The sequence below is a fragment of the Sceloporus occidentalis genome, unplaced genomic scaffold, assembly GCF_023333645.1.
Source record: "Sceloporus occidentalis isolate IW3139 unplaced genomic scaffold, rSceOcc1.0.p SCAF_2, whole genome shotgun sequence".
NCBI lineage: Eukaryota > Metazoa > Chordata > Lepidosauria > Squamata > Phrynosomatidae > Sceloporus > Sceloporus occidentalis.
Window position 1 is genome coordinate 234,563,905 of NW_028316982.1, and position 16,128 is coordinate 234,580,032.

The 16,128-nt window shown below is 41.9% G+C and overlaps 1 protein-coding gene across 3 annotated transcripts in view; it reads left to right on the forward strand.

Moving 5' to 3' along the window:
* The first annotated feature begins 3,329 nt into the window (after positions 1-3,329).
* BOC (BOC cell adhesion associated, oncogene regulated) overlaps positions 3,330-16,128 on the forward strand; it is an 87,477-nt gene continuing 74,678 nt past the window's right edge. For 2 of the 3 annotated variants that reach the window (XM_089512448.1, XM_089512454.1), the window contains exon 1: positions 3,330-3,477. The gene's annotated coding sequence lies outside the window, so the exon portion shown is untranslated. Of the gene's footprint in view, positions 3,478-4,658; positions 4,705-16,128 lie in introns of those variants that run through there. The other variant, XM_089512453.1, reaches the window with a different exon arrangement.

Genomic DNA, 16,128 nt, shown 5'->3' on the forward strand with positions numbered 1-16,128 from the left:
GCCCTAAATGGCTTGGGTCCTTAAAGCCCTATATATATATATATATATATATATATATATATATGCATGCCAGGAATTGAGGTCTACAGGATGGGCCTTTCTTTGTGTTTCACTAGTGGGAGAAATACAAAGTGGAAGGACAAGGGAAAGAACTTTCTCAGCTGTGGCACCACTGTGGGATGCCTTCCTCTCAAAGGCTGGACTAGTGTCAATGCCAGATTCACTTAGGTGCCAAGTAGAATCACAGCAGTTTGGGGACAAAATGCTTATGTCTCATCATAGGGCTTTCATGGTAAAAAACATTCAGAATGTGTTTTCCAGTTTTTCCTTTTGTGCAGTACTAACAAGTGCTAGCTGTGATGCTTCTGCTGTCGTCTCTGGAAGATCTTCTATCAATGTCAGTCCCCAGGACTGCTGCTGCCCAGCAGCTGTTTAGTACATTTAGTCTGGCTCTTCATTATACCCTATCTGATGTGAGAGACTCGATTAGCAGTAGTGCTACTGTCAGCATAGTCACACAGGAGCATGCAGTCCCACCACCACAAAAAGATTAGTGCCATGGTGGGGCTACCTTCCTATGCAAGTTAATTGCTTAGCAAAAATCACCTGACTCATGTCATTAGATTCTACTATACTAATTACTTGCATAACCAGTCCCTCTTGCTGGCATGTTTGCACCTTGCCTGATCCTGTTCTCTGCTTGCAGTTTGCCATAACGACACATTTAAATGCATAATAAACAAAGTGCTAGGAAGCCATAGGGGAAAGCCTTGAAATGTACAGTAGTGACAAAAACTAGAGATCAGCCAATAGAATCCACAGAGACATGCCTCCAAATTCTAAATGGATGGCTGTATTATTTTGGGGAAAAGCCCACCATGTGTGTGTGTGTGTGTGTAGGTAAAGGTAGTCCCTTCACATGAATGTCTAGTTGTAGCCAACTGTAGGAGGCGGTTCTCATCTTCGTGACTAAGCCAAAGAGCCAACATTATCCAAGGACTGCTCTGGTGGTCATGTGGCCGGCATGACTGCACTGTACACTGTTGCCTTCCCACCAAAGTAGTAGCTATTTATCTACTTTCATTTGCATGCTTTTCAACTGCTAGGTTGGCAGAAGCTAGGACTAGTGATGAGAGCTCACCCCATCATGCAGCACTTGGGCCTCGAACTGTCAACCTTCCGATCTTCAGCTCATCAGAACTGGCATCTTAACCACAAAACCACCACATCCTGCACACACACACCCAGTAGACCCTCCACATAAACTGGGGTGAGGACCCCTGTGAAAGTGGAAAAACCACAACTAAAAACACTTTTTTTTTACCTGACAGATCACCTTTCTAGGAATCCCTAGGTCCTCCAGGGCAACTCTCTGGTCAACATTTGCTAGAGGTTGACCATGGAATTGCATTGGCTAACCTAACAATGCTTAGGGAAGTGTTCTCTCTATGAATCTTTAGATCCTCCAACATGACCTTTGGCAGAAGTTGACCACAGAGTTCCACTGGAGGAACCTAGAGATTCCTAGAGAAAACATATCCGCCAAATCTGTGAATAATCAAATCCAAAAAAGCCAAATGTGGAGGGCTGACTGTATTTGCAATGGCCTTCTCCATGGCTACATAAAAATAAGTACAAAATTTGTTGCAGCTGTGGTGCCACAACAAACTGCAGTTCCCAGAATTCCACGGCAGTAAAAGTGGTGTCAGACCAGGTTAGCTCTGCAGTATGGATGCAGTCGACAGCGTTTGATTATCCACTTAGCCATGAAACCCACTGGGTGACCTTGGGGAAGTCACACCCTCTCAGCCTCAAGGGAAGAAGGCAAACGTCTGAACAAACCTTGCCAAAAAAACCCCAGGAGACATTCACCTTAGGGTCGCTGTAGGTTGGGAACGACTCAAAGGCCCAAAACAACAAGGAGCCTGGATTTAAAATTTAATGGACTTTATCACTCGGAGGAAAACTGGAAGTTTAAATGGGGTTTATCCTGTGAAAATCACACAATTACTGTAATATTAAATGGCAATTAAGATTTTCAGATACAGCACGACAAAAGAGCCATTATCCCTGGAATAACCCGGGAGTAACCAGGCAGTAAACAGCAAGAAAGCATTTTCAGGATTTTCCTGTGAATATGATTTGTGCTGTTTATTGCCTGGTTGTTCACAGGTCAGTGCCACTTTAATCGCTTTTTAATGTGACATCATGTGAAAAGCTTTCTCGCAATTGCGTGATATTCCCAGTATAATGGCCATTTAATAGCAATGTTGTGTGAAAATCTTAATTGCGAATGTGATTTTCACGGGATAATCTTTGTTTATACTTCCAGTTGTGCCTGTGTGCTAAAGTCCTACATAAACAGCTTTGTGAGTAGCTTTTTTGTGAGTTTTTTGGGCTATGTGGCCACGTTCTGGAAGAGTTTATTCCTGACGTTTCGTTAGCATCTGTGGCTGCTGTCTTCAGATAATGCTGGCATGGAAGTGAGTGGGGTGTGTGTGTATATACACACACACACACACTGGGTGACCCTTGTATGTATGTGTGTGTGTGTGTGTGTGTATATATATATATATATATATATACACCCCTCCCCACTCACTTCCAGGCCAGCATTCTCTGAAGATGCCAGCCACAGGTGCTGCCGAAAACGTCTCTGGAACACAGCCACATAGCCCCAAAAAACTACACCCCCCTCCCCCCAGAGATGCCGGCCACGGATGCCTTTGGCTTCCCATCCCTTCTGAGTCTTGGCCACTTTTCTTTGGCCAGGTCCTCCATTTTTTTCAAGAATGCCCTCCATTTTGCGGTGAGGACATCTCACCTTACTTAAGGACCTCCACCTCCCAGAAGCCAAAAAGAGGGATGGAGAAGAGAAGGAGGCCTTCCCTTCTTCTTTCTGCCCCCCAAACTTTGCCAGCTCCCACCTTCCCCTCTTCTGTTTCTCTCAGGTTTGGGAGGAGGAGGAGGAGGAGGAAAAGAAGGGGGAAAGGAAGCGTTTTCCCAGGCCACCTTTTCTCAAAACCAAGGTCTTCCTTCCCTCCTTTTCCCTCCCTCAGGTGCCCAAGTGGGAAGCTGCTCCCCACAAACTCGGGGCTCCTCCTGGAGAGGAAAGGAAAGCAAGGGGGCAGTTGTGTCTCAGTCTGTGGGGACTTGGAGGCCCTTCTTCTTCTTCTCGGCCCCCTCCTCATCTCTCAGCCCAGCCCCGGCTCCTCCTTTCCCTCCTCCTCTTCCTCCCAAAAAGGGAGGAAAGGGAGGCTCCGGCGGCGCCAGCCCAAAAGAAGAGGCTTCTTGGGAGAGTTCACTCACCCACCCCAAAGCCTGCTCCCTTATGGAGGCTCTGGCTGCTGGGAGCCCCACTCCTTCCTCCTCCTGCTGCTGCTGCTCTTCTTGAGGCTGCCCCAGAGCCCCCTTCTCTCCCCTCAGAGCCCCTTGATTCTTCTCCCCAAAGAGCTCCACTCCTGCCTCTGACTTTGGGTGAGTTCCTCCGGCCTGGAACTCTTTCCAGCCTGGAGACTTTTGAGCCTCTTTGTTGCCCTGTGCCTTTCCCTCCTTCTTCTTTCCCCCTTCTTTCAGCATCCTCAGAGGGAGCCAAGCAGCCTCCCAGCTGGGGACAGACTCAGCCCCCCAAAGCAAAAAGTGTCCTTCTCTTCTCTTTCCAGAAGGTCCCTCCTTTCCCTTTTCTTTCTTTTTTTTGCACTGGGTTACAGTTGCAGAGGGAGAAATCCTTGGAGCACCTCGGGGGCTGTGTAACTTTGTGTGTGTGTGTGTTTGTGGTAAATTGGGAAAGGTTTTGAAGCAGGGAAGCTGGAGAGGATGCTTTTCTGAGGGAGGACCTCTCTCCCTTAGGAGCCTCTCTCCAACTTGAGGCATTTGGAGTGCCCTTTTTATGCCCCAGGAAGCCCTGTCATGAATGGTTGAAACGGTTTTATAGATTTTATACATTTTAAAGATTTTAATGTTCTTGTTATGCTGTTAATTTGTATATTTAGTTTTTGGATTGGTGGGGATAAAGGGAAGGAGGGTTTTAATTGTGTGGTGTGTTATTTTATGAATATTCTGTTATATGTTTCATATATGTAAGCCGCCTCGATCCACTGGGGGAGGCGAGGTACAAATAAATGTATTATGATTTATTATTTGTTTTTGACCAGGCAGGTGAGATTTTGTTGTGGCTGTCCTTGTTGCCATTGTGAGAGTGTTACCTTTTTTGGGTAACCTCTCGGTGGTAAGAGAGGGCCTGGCAGTTGCTTTGCTGTTGGCCAGGAGCTCTCTTGCCAAAACTCCCCCCCCCCCCACATTGCAAAATCAAAATCAAACAATAATAACTACAAATAAAAATTTTGGTTTCTTTTTGATGGAAATGGGGGGGGGGGTGTGAGGTGGGCAAAGGGGGAAAAAGCCTTATTTCCAAGCCTGGGTGCATTCCAAGCTCAGCTATTCAAAAGTCATTCAAAGCATCCAGAGTTGTGTAGCAAGCATCCTTGGCTCATGAGAGCTGTCTCTGCTTGGAGGAGCCATGGATGGGTTTGCTCTGAGTAAACAAAGTTTGCCTCTTCTGGTGCAGCTGCTCCTTCTCTCCTGCTTTTGTGGTCATCTTTAAAATAGATCTGGAGCAGTGGATGTTTTCTTCCCTCGAGCAACTTTTTAGAGTGGGATGGCCTTTATTGGTTTGCAAGGATCTGTTGAGAAAGGGATTGAGACGTAAGGTTTACAATAGGCTCGTGTTATTATCATTATCATTGTGATTATTTTAAAATGATATTTAACACTTGTTAATAAACCAAGGGGCTTCTTTAAGAGGAAAACCCTAGTCAAACACCAGCCTTAAGCATTATTAAAGATCTAAGGATTTATGTGGGAGATTTACCAACCTTTGTCTATGCAAATCTGGACTGTGGTGGCCTGGGATGCTGGAAAAAAATATCTTAAGGGTCTTTGCTTCCAAAATGTGTAAACAGAATGTAACCTATCAACATTTTTGAAAATGAAATTTATGTGTTTTTTGGAGTGAGTGGACAGAACAATACTGATAAAAACATGTACAGGTTCTAGGAGAACTGTGATTCCTTTTCTTTGAGTTTATCCTGACAACTGTAACTCCAAAAAACAAACAAACAAACAAAAACAAACCCCAACTCAAAACCAAAACAACATTAGAGTTTCATGTGTGTTTATTATCATTCTATCCTTACTATTTTTAAGAGTACAAACCTGTATTTAAATGTATTTAAAACTATATACTTACTATTTGAAGAACAGGGATTACAGTATGGCATACAAAAATAAGCCAGGAAGAGTGAATTCGCATAGCTGGGACCTAAGTGCAGTTCACTTTCTCCTTTACTTTTCACGGTTCACAAACAAATCTGAGTTCAGACTTCTTCATATAGAAGAAGAATAGAGCCTACCCTACAAGGTAGCTGTCTTTTGAAAAGGACCCAAGATACTGTGTCAGGCATCCAGAAGGCTTCTACTTCTACTCTGGTACTAATTCAACCTGTCTCTTAGTTTATGTAGTGGCACTGAAATGCCTTCCCTTAGCAGTTGGGTTCATACTACTGTAGCTAGCCAGTGTTTTTAATATTGCAGCACTTTCTTAGCTATGGGTCCTCTTGCAGCTTTTTCACTGAGATGGAGAGATGAGGCTATTTGTGATGGGAACTGGCCTTTAGAGCATCCTTTCTTATTGAGCTATAAAAAAGACTCACAAAGTAGAGTAAGTATTTATTGGTCTGGCATCTGTTGGTGAAAGTGGCCATGTCTGTTGTGTAAAGCTCAGCGGTCTAAAGAAGAATTGTGCCAGTAGAAAGGATACCTCCTTAACAGATCCATGGTTTTGTAATTTCAGGTTTTAGTATTCCATTTCATTCTTCCCATCACAATAATTTCCATTGCATTATGTAAGTAGGCACCCTCACAGTTCCCACTCTAACATTGTGTGCACTCCTAACATTATCTGTTAGGTAGATAACCTGCTCTACTAGCTTTAGAACACAAGATTTTTTTCTTTTACTGCTTACTTTAAAGTTTTCAGTTAGTAGTTTGTTTCCAAGAGTGCATTTACACTTTAGAGATAATGCAGTTTGGCACCACTTTAACTGCCACAGTTCCATCATACAGAATCCTGGAATTTTTAGTTTTGTGCCAGCACTCTGGCAGAGAAGGCTAAAAACCTTGTAAAACTATAAACCCCAGGATTCCATAGGATGGAGCTGCAACACTTAGATGTGTCAAACTGCATTGTTATTACAGTGTAGATGCACCCCAGCTCAGTAATTCCAATGCAGAGTTTTGTGTGTTTCCTCTAAAGTGACCTTCCCCATGCTGGCACCTTCTAGATGTGTCTTACTACATTTCCCTTAATGGATAGTCAAAGTAGGTTAGGGATAATGGGGATTGTAGTATAACACACTGGTGTTGAGACTCCTACTGTTTTTTCCATGAATTATATAAGAGAGGAATAGACATTGGACATTCTGAAGTGGGAACAGAATGCATTCCTAAGTACAAAGCTCAAGACGGAGTTTATTCCTTGTTGAAATCGACTCCTTCTGTGGTTCTTTCCCATCTACCAATCAGTGTCAGAATATATCTAATTCATGAATGCAAATCATTACAGTATCTCTGACAACTTGCAATAATAAATAAAAGCAACTGCTGTTGTGATAAGGACAAGCTGTCAGAGCAGTTGCTCCTGTTGGCATACAGGAATAAGACTGAGATGTAGGAAAGGTAGGCATACTAAAAGGTTCAGTCCATTTTCAGATTGATTTATACCTGTGTTTAATTATGAGAAAAAAAGAGTAACCAAAACTTTCTTTATTCAGGCTGAAAGAGGAAGCAGACATAACCCATATACTTAAAACCCTCTCTACCTTTATAGCTTAAGGGCTGGCTTGTGGTGAGTAGCTAAAGGTCACACTGGTAATTGCTATATCAAGAGAGAGGACAGGGGAACTACTGTTGGTACAGGAGGCTGGCGTACCAAAAGCACATTACATTGGCATGTTACTGTTCAGAAGTTGTTGCAGTGATCTTAGAATCATAAGAAGTCAGTGAAGTTAGTGAGCATCAGGTATGCATCTGGAAGGCGTATGGTCAGTAATGGAATTGGAGAATCTAGTCTGAAAACTTTAATGACTAGTCTTTCCCAGTGAGCTATCTTTCTTAATACTGAATTGCAGGCTTCATAGATCTCTCAAGGGAACCTTATTAGTCTTTTGCAAGACATTGGACTGAACTTTGTAAAGATGGAGAGGCATTTTTTCTAGAAATCTAGAGCATGACCTAGTTTTATAGTATAGAACTACTATACATAGAAACTGAGTTCACATCCTAGGTCGGAGGCATCTGAGAATGGTGTTGAGAAAGTCAGTTCTGCATACTGTATAACAATATGGATATAAATATTTCATCAAAAACTTATTAATCTTGTTGTAGAGTGATAGACTCTTACATACACCTCAGATTAATCACTTGGATATTCATGGCATTGTTGTTGTTGTTGGTTGTTTCACTTATATTCTACCATTTCCCCAAAACAAGGGTTCAAGGTAGCTTACAAAAATGAAAAAAATAAAATAAAAGTTCATACACACAATCTAAGTAAAAAATAGAACATTTTGGTAAACTGCAATTCAACTGTCTATAGAAATAAAGTCACGAAAAAAAAATCCATTAAAAGTATAAAAGAATTAATAGAGCAGCATACTATTACAGTTGGCCCTCCTTATCCACAGATTTTTTTATCCATGGATTCAAGCATCCATGGCTTGAAAATATTTAAAAAAAACTATAAATTCCAAGTAGCAAACCTTGATTTTGCCATTTTATATAAGGGATATCATTTTGCTATGCCACTATATTTATTGGGACTTGAGCATCCACTGATTTTGCTATCCCCAGGGGGTCCTAGAGCCAAACCCCAGAGGATAAAAAGGACCCACTGTAAAAGCCTTTTGCAGTCAATCCTCTCATATTAAAAAAAGTTTTTATTTATGAAAGGACAGCAAGAAGGGAGTCATCCTGGCCTCCCCAGGGAAGGAGTTCGAAAACTTTGGAGCGGCCACTGAGAAGGCCTTCTCCCATGTTCCCAACAGACAAATATGTGAAAGTAGTGGGAAACAACATTCAAAGCTCCGAATAGATTCATTAGTGTCTGAAACATAAACACTTAAGTCTGCCATTTAATCTATATCACGAATGTGTTGTATATAGCTGTACAGGTTGAGAACCCTATTTCAAAAATCCCATATCTTCCAAAAAAACAATTTTTTTCTCTGCCTTCAAGATGGTGGCTGCAGCACTCCTACTGATTCATCACTCAGACCCTCAGTCTCTCTCCAGCTTTGTCTCTCATAGAATCATAGAATAATAGAGTTGGAAGAGACCGCAAGGGCCATCCAGTCCATCTGCCTGCCATGCAGGAAATCCAAATCAAAGCATCCCCGACACATGGCCATCCAGCCTCTGTTTAAAGATCTCCAAGGAGGGAAATTCCACTACACTCCAAGGGAGTGTACACAATGCAAGTAGTAATGTGCATCAATCCTGCTATGCATCAGTTTCAGTGCACATTAATAATTCTGCTGGCTCCCATGTATAGTAACATTTTAATAAATTGAGGTGCGAGGCTAGGGAGAGACACAAGGCTGGAGAGAGATGGACAAGCAGGATAGTGCCACAGCTGCCTCCTTGAAGGTGGAAGCAGTTGGCTGGAGGCAAAAAGATGTGACGCTGGAGAGAGGCTGAGGAACTGTGAAATGGCAGAAATCCAAGCATAGTGCTTGGCACAATTCTATACATCTTGTCATTTCATAGATCCTCGTGCTTCTCTCCAGCCTTGCCACTCAAATACAGTACGGGTATGATGTACTGTGTTACTTGTGTATTCCAAAACTGGAAAAAAAATCCTGACTGAAAAGCTTCTGGTCCCAAGCACTTTGGTTAATTTGGGATACTCAACCTGTATTTATATATCTGACAAGCTGCTTTGTATATGAGCCTTCCCAGGCTCTTTGTGGAAAGCCTTTCCTTTGGTTCCACTGTTATAAGTCTTATTTAATTGGCTGACAACAGAAGACCAATGAACAGTTATTCCTGATAGGTGGAGATGAACAGATGGGAGGATCCTGAGATAGTATAAAAGCCGCTTGGGCAGATAGGACAGTAAGCAGTTTGCCAATGGTTCCATTGCTGCTTATACATCTTTATATAAACAGCTGCCTACTATACTGATCCTAAGAGAACCTAAAATAGCCTTGGTTCCATATTGGGAGAAAGGCAAGGTGTAAATAAGTAGGTGAAAGAAATTTGTCCTGTCATATGCTGCTACTGGGATTTGAGAAGTATATCTGGGACTTCATGCTTGCAAATGGTCCCTACTAGTGGATCTATTGCTGCTCTACATTCCAAGTATCAATTACTGAGATACCAAAAGAACCTTGTAAGATGTACCCCTTACTCACATATAACCATGATCCTATCCACTATATGCAGCCTCATGTATTATGAAAGAAAAAACTATAATAATTCTGAAGATGTCTACATTTCAGAAATCATAGCATTATCCCATACTGCATTCTCAAGCACTTTCCCCTTACCTTTCTTACTTTTGTTTAATCTGACAGTCTGAAGAGTCTTCTAAAGCATCCAGACTACTTGCAACTTTTTAGTAATAGTATAGTAACAGTAATTATTTGTTTAATTTATATCTCACCTTTTTTCTAAGTATAGAGACCTAAAATAGATTTCAAAACGAACACAACACTACAGTAAGTTATAATATCAATGTGCCATTGAGCACATAGAATCAGAGAATCATAGAATCGTAGAGTTGGAAGAGACCACTAGGGCCATCCAGTCCAACCCCCTGCCATGCAGGAAATCCAAATCAAAGCATCCCCGACAGATGGCCATCCAGCCTCTGTTTAAAGACCTCCAAGGAAGGAGACTCTATCACCTTCCGAGGAAGTGCATTCCACTGTCGAACAGCCCTTACTGTCAGGAAGTTCCTGCTAATGTTCAGGTGGAATCTCTTTTCCTGTAGCTTGCATCCATTGTTCCGGGTCCTGTTCTCTGGAGCAGCAGGAAACAAGCTTGCTCCCTCCTCAATATGACATCCTTTCAAATATTTAAACAGGGCTATCATATCACCTCTTAACCTTCTTTTCTCCAGGCTAAACATCCCCAGCTCCCTAAGTCGTTCCTCATAGGGCATGGTTTCCAGACCCTTCACCATTTTTGCCGCCCTCCTTTGGACACGCTCCAGTTTCTCAATGTCCTTTCTGAATTGTGGCGCCCAGAACTGGACACAATATTCTAGGTGGGAACATTATCATATTTAAACAAGAACTCAATTGGAATCATTTTGAAACAGTCAGAAATGAGTACAAGGCACACAAGAAGAAAACTGTAAATCCCTAGATTCCATAGGATAGTACTTTGGCAGTTGAAGTGGAATCATAGTTCCATAATTGTGTAGTGTGAAAGGGTCTCTGGGGGTGGAATATAATACTGCATTTAACATACAGTTGTTACAAAATGCAGATCACATAGGTGAGAGAGCAAGTGTGAGAATGATAACTATTGGGTTCATAAGTCACACAAAAAATATTAACCTTTCCTGCCATGCTCTGTTGTGGAATCTTTCTTCTGAAGGCATTATTTGCATTGGGAGGATATCATTGCATCTCACGTGCCTAGTAGAGTCGGCTCTTCGTATCCATGGGGGTTCACTTCTGTGCACTCACCCCCAGAAAGGAAATTCCAGGGACCTTAAAGAGTCCTCAATGGATGTACCCACTAGAAGGACACCCCTACAGCAACAGGTCCTGAGGGAGTCAAGGAGGGTGGGGAGCAAGAACAGAGCCCCTTTCTCAGATTTCTCTTCTTCATCTGCAGCCAGGAGTTCCTTTTCCCTCTCAGACCAAAGCCACCATCCTGATCCAGAAGCTGAGATCCCCCCCCCCCCCCAATATTGCTTGTCAAACCAGTCTGCTGCTGGCAGACAATTGAGAGGTCTTTCCCAAAAGGCTTTTTTCACCAGGGCCTGAGCTTGTTCTCTGTGGCTCTGTTTCAGAGTACACTTGGATGGGATTATGATACAAGGGTGTTTTCAGATGTATATCAGTGCATCGCTAAATCTGCTGTGAAACCATAATTAGCACAGTTCAGGCATATTCTTTTCCAGGCTGAGCAGCATGGGTACCTTTGCATAACACTGATTGGCTGACCTTAGTGTCAGTCATGATGCCATCTGTGTTGCCATTGTGGCACCATTTTGCTCCCTTCTTGAAGCAGAATTTTAAAGATAAAAAGTATAATAGGAAGAAAACACAAAGTACCATATAGATGTTTCAGAAAAGAAAACAAGAAGTGGTCAGTTCTCCTGAAGCAGAGGGGCAGAGGGCAACAATTTGCATTCTGTTTGGAAGATATATGCTTAACTTTTGAGTTGCAAAGACAGTAGTGGTGAGCAGAGCTCACAGTACAGCAAGAAAAAGAAAAGAAAGGTTTTGCACCTCCTTTTGGTTGTTCACATGTCTATGCACAGCTGGAGACCTCTGTGGCAACATATACCTTCCTTCTTAAATTTGTGTCAGAATTCTTAAGATGTGGTGCTCAGCAAATTAATTATGTTATTTAGAGAATGTCTTGCCAATGCCAAATTCCCCACATCTTTGATAAAGGTAACACACAAAGCTGATATGTACATTGCAGGACTTCCTTCCATCTCAGATATATCAACCATTATTCACTTTTTGAATGTTTTGAGGCCCAGTACTATATTGCACTCCATTTGCAGCCTCACCAGGTGTGGATATCCAGTTTCTCCATACGCACAATGCTGCAACCATCCTCCAGAGTGCAACATGGTACATGTTTTTTGTGAGCACAGAATCATAACATTGGAAAAGGAGCACAAGAGGCCTCTAACTAACCGCTTGCCGTGCAGGAATTACTTCATGCTAAATAAAACATTCCAGAGAAGTGGCCATCTAATACCTGTTTAAAAACCTATAGTGAATCCTGGGGGTTCACTGGTCCATTATTTTCTGAGGTAGGCTGTTCCACTGTTGAATAGCTCTTACTTCCACCAAGTTTTTCCTAATGCTTAATCGGAATATTTTCATGCAAGTCGAAGCCATTAATGTACTTTATATCCTATTCTCTTAAACAGCAGAAACAAACCCATTGCATCATCTCTGTGACAGCGCTTCTGATAGTTAAAGACAGCTGTCATATGGCTCATTTTTATTTTATCCAGTTAAACATACTCAATTTTCTCATAGGATTTGGTTTCCAAACCTTTTGCCAACTTGGTCACCAACCCCCCCCCCCCCCCACCCTGAACACCTTCCACCTTGTCAATATTATGATATACAACTGCTTCAAGAGTCTGCTTTGTGACTTCTGGTGACCTTCTAAACACTATTTGGACTTTATATTTTGAACACTAAGGCCTTAAATATGTTGTAAACTTTATCATCCTTCTTTCCCATATAAGACTGGCTTTCATAAGGAAATCAAAGATGCACAGCTTCTGTGAGGAGGCTCAGATAGAGGCATTCTCAGTGATGCTGTCAGTGGGATGTATCTAGGCTCCAAATCTGACTGTTTTCCCATTTATATGCAAGAATATTTCTGTTAGGCTTTTTCTCAGTGGATAGGCCAGGGGTGAGCAACATTCTGGGAATGGAAAGGGTGCTTCAGACAGACCCCTATATCCTACCAGTAACTTCACCATGACATTGCAGTGTAGAATTCTGGTAGCAGCAGTGGTAAAGCTAGCATTTTTGTTTGAAACAATACGCACAGGCCCCTGTTTCCATACACAGTCATTCTTCTGGAAGGCTTCCAGGAACACAGTTGTGCTTTAAAATAATAATGATGATAGTGGTTGTTGTTTGTTTATATATTACCTGCCTATCCTTATGGACTGAAGTGGCATGGTCTCCACATTTCAAAGAAAATTGCAGGGTTTTTTTTTGCTATAACTTTGTTGTTGTGTGTCTTCACGTGGTTTCTGACTTACGATGACCCTATCATGAGGTTTTCTTGGAAGACTTCTTCACAGAGGCTTTCCCATTGCCATCTGAAGCAGAGAGTGTGTGACTTGCCCAAGTTCACCCAGTGGGTTTCATGGCTCAGCAGGGATTCGGATCCTGGTCTCCACAGTCCAACCACTGTGTCCCACTGGACATAGCAAATACAATAGCATAGTAAATTGTTGTCCCTTATACAGTGTGCCCGTGTCATACGCGGCTTTCAGCTTATGCTGAAAGCCACGCAACAAAGAGTCAATGGCACGCGCATCGCGTGCATGAGCCCCATTAGTTTCAACGGGGCTCAAGCACATGCAGAACTTTCCTTATGCGGTGGGGTCCAGAACGGATCTGCACGTAAGGGAAGGGAGCACTGTATAAAATGTCAAAATCATGGTTTGCTTTTTGGAATTCATATTTTTTAAAAAAATATTTTCTAGCTATGGATGATTGAATCTATGGATAAAGAATTTGTGGCTACGGAGGGCCAACTGTACTAATCATATGCATAGCCTTCTATATCACTGCCTTCCTCCACTTAACTACTAGAAGAGATTAGAAGCTTCTGTCTCAAGTTGTTAAACTAACTACTTTCCCTTTATATCCAAAAGTATAAAAATCTGATTATTTTAAATGATGGAATCAGAATGTGCGGTAATAGTAGCTGAACCTAAATATAATTTCCATGAGTTCCATAACAGGGAACTCTGGTTAGTTTAAAAGCAGTAACAACAAACTACTGTTCACCTAATAGCTGCATCAGGGAAGATGGTACACATGTGAGTCTGATGTTTATGTGCGTAATACTAAAATGTAATATAACATTATTCCAAAATATTCTGGATGGGAGTTCTGAGTGTTAGGTGGATGTGTGCAGATTATTTTCCAAATTGACCAAGATATCAGGTTCTTCATAAAATTATATAAATAACTGGATAGGTACAGCCCCAATCCAGCTTGATTAGAACTTTCTGCAAGATATAGTATTGCTATGTGATGATAGCCTGTCTGTTCTTTTTTCTGCTTCAGCAATGGAAGAGTCTGGTATCTAGCATCTGAGGTGGTACAGTCCCTCATTGGAGAGTATTCTTACTTTTCAAATAGTAAAGAGGTGTTTGAACCCATATCCACATGAAAATGGTGCTTGAGCTCAAAATCTGCTACTTCAAAAAAAAAAAAAAGCTAGTTTTCAAGTCTACTTTTTTTTTTTTTAGAGATGGTATATATTTTGGCATAGGGTGTGAGTTTCAGGAGGAGTATTTTTCCAAACTAGTGACTACCAATGTGAAAGCTAAGGTAGTACTAAAACATGAGGGGATTATGAATGTTTGTATTGGCCCTGAGGGTGCTCAAATGGTAGTCTAGAATAGGTGGTAGCTTTATAACTGGTCTGTCCTTTAAGCCAATAGAGGTACAGAGAGACCATTGTAATATCCTATGGTAAGTATCTCCGCAGCTGAGTCCTGCTTCTTCTCTCACCTAATTTTTTCCTTCAAACCCTGCTTTATGAAGGCATCTCCTGCTCCCTAAAGCAAAACTGGCCTTATCCTTAGAGAAATTTTAGATGCCAAAATTTGAAGGTGAAAGGGAGTAGGCAAGGTTTATGACGTCAAATCCATTGGTTCATTTTCAGTATGTTTGCCAAAGAAAATGTTTTCAACATACTTGAACAAACTTGTGCTTGAAAAATCCAGTTCTACATTAAGAATTGTAAACCCTTCAGCCATAAAGGGCATTAAGTGTGGGACTACAGTGATTCTTTCCCTGGCTGCTACTAATGAAAAGCTTTGGGGTTATGCTGATTTTAAATTTGCATAATCTTTATACCTTCCTCAGAATACTGTCTCTTCTTGACAAAACACATTGCCCTGTTTTGAATGTTACTTTTTGGACAAACCAGGTTGTTAGGACAGATTCCCCATGTGTGTAGCAGCTATATTGTGGAATACAGTGGGTCTTTGGTACGTTCAAGGATCCCCAGTGGATACTAAAATCTGTGGATGCTGAAGTCGCATGATATATAGTGGGGTAGTAAAATGGTGTCCCTTATTTAAAATGGCAAAATCAAGGTTTGCTATTTGGAATTTACTTTTTTTGACTATTTTCAAGCCATGGATGGTAGAATATGTGGATAAAGAATCTATGGATATGGAGGGTTGATTGTAAAACACACCTCACCTGTATTTTGAGATAAAATGCAGCACATGAGGGCATTATGCGCTGAACTTCCCTTTTCTTAGTCTGGATGAATGGCAACCATTGATGGAGCACAGAAACATATTTGGTCCCATGAAAACCCATTCATGGAGGACCATGAGTGAAATTGATTGAAATAATGTGATTGAGTTTGTAAATACAATTGATTTAGGAAACTGACATGGCCTACAATTTATCTGTTCCTTGTATACAAGTTGCATTATGATTGTGGGTGCTATTGTTGTTTGGCCTTTAAGTCATTTCCAACTTATGGTGACCCTAAAGCAGGGGTAGGCAACCTGCGGCCCGCGGGCCGGATGCGGCCCGGCAAGGCCTTGGGACCGGCCCCAGCCCGGTCCTGCCGCCAATTGCTGCCGGAGCCTTTGGCCTCTCACGTGAGGGCGTGGGGCCTTTGGCCTTTCAGGAGGAGGTGGGCAAGGGGGGGCAAGCGGCAGGCAAGGGGGGCAATTGTCTATAGAAGCCTCCAAAACATGCATTTATATTAACATTTTTTAAAAAAATCAGCAATTTTTTTTGCGTGTCCTCCACTTTTTTTAAAAAAGTGTCCACCATTTGAAAATGTTGCCCTACATTTGTCCCGGGTTATTTATTTATTTAATTTTTTAAAAATTATTTAATTATTTATTTTTTGGCTTCGGCCCCCCAGTTGTCTGAGGGACAGCAACCTGGCCCCCGGCTCAAAAAGGTTGCCTACCCCTGCCCTAAAGGCATATTTAGTATGTGGTTTTATGGGCACGGTTTGAGTTAAGCATTTTTTCCATTGCCTTTCTCTGAGATGGCAAGAATGTGACTTGCCTAAGGTCTCCCAGTGGGTTTCCATAGTCAAATGGGGATTTGAGTCCTGATTTCATAGAGTCCTAGT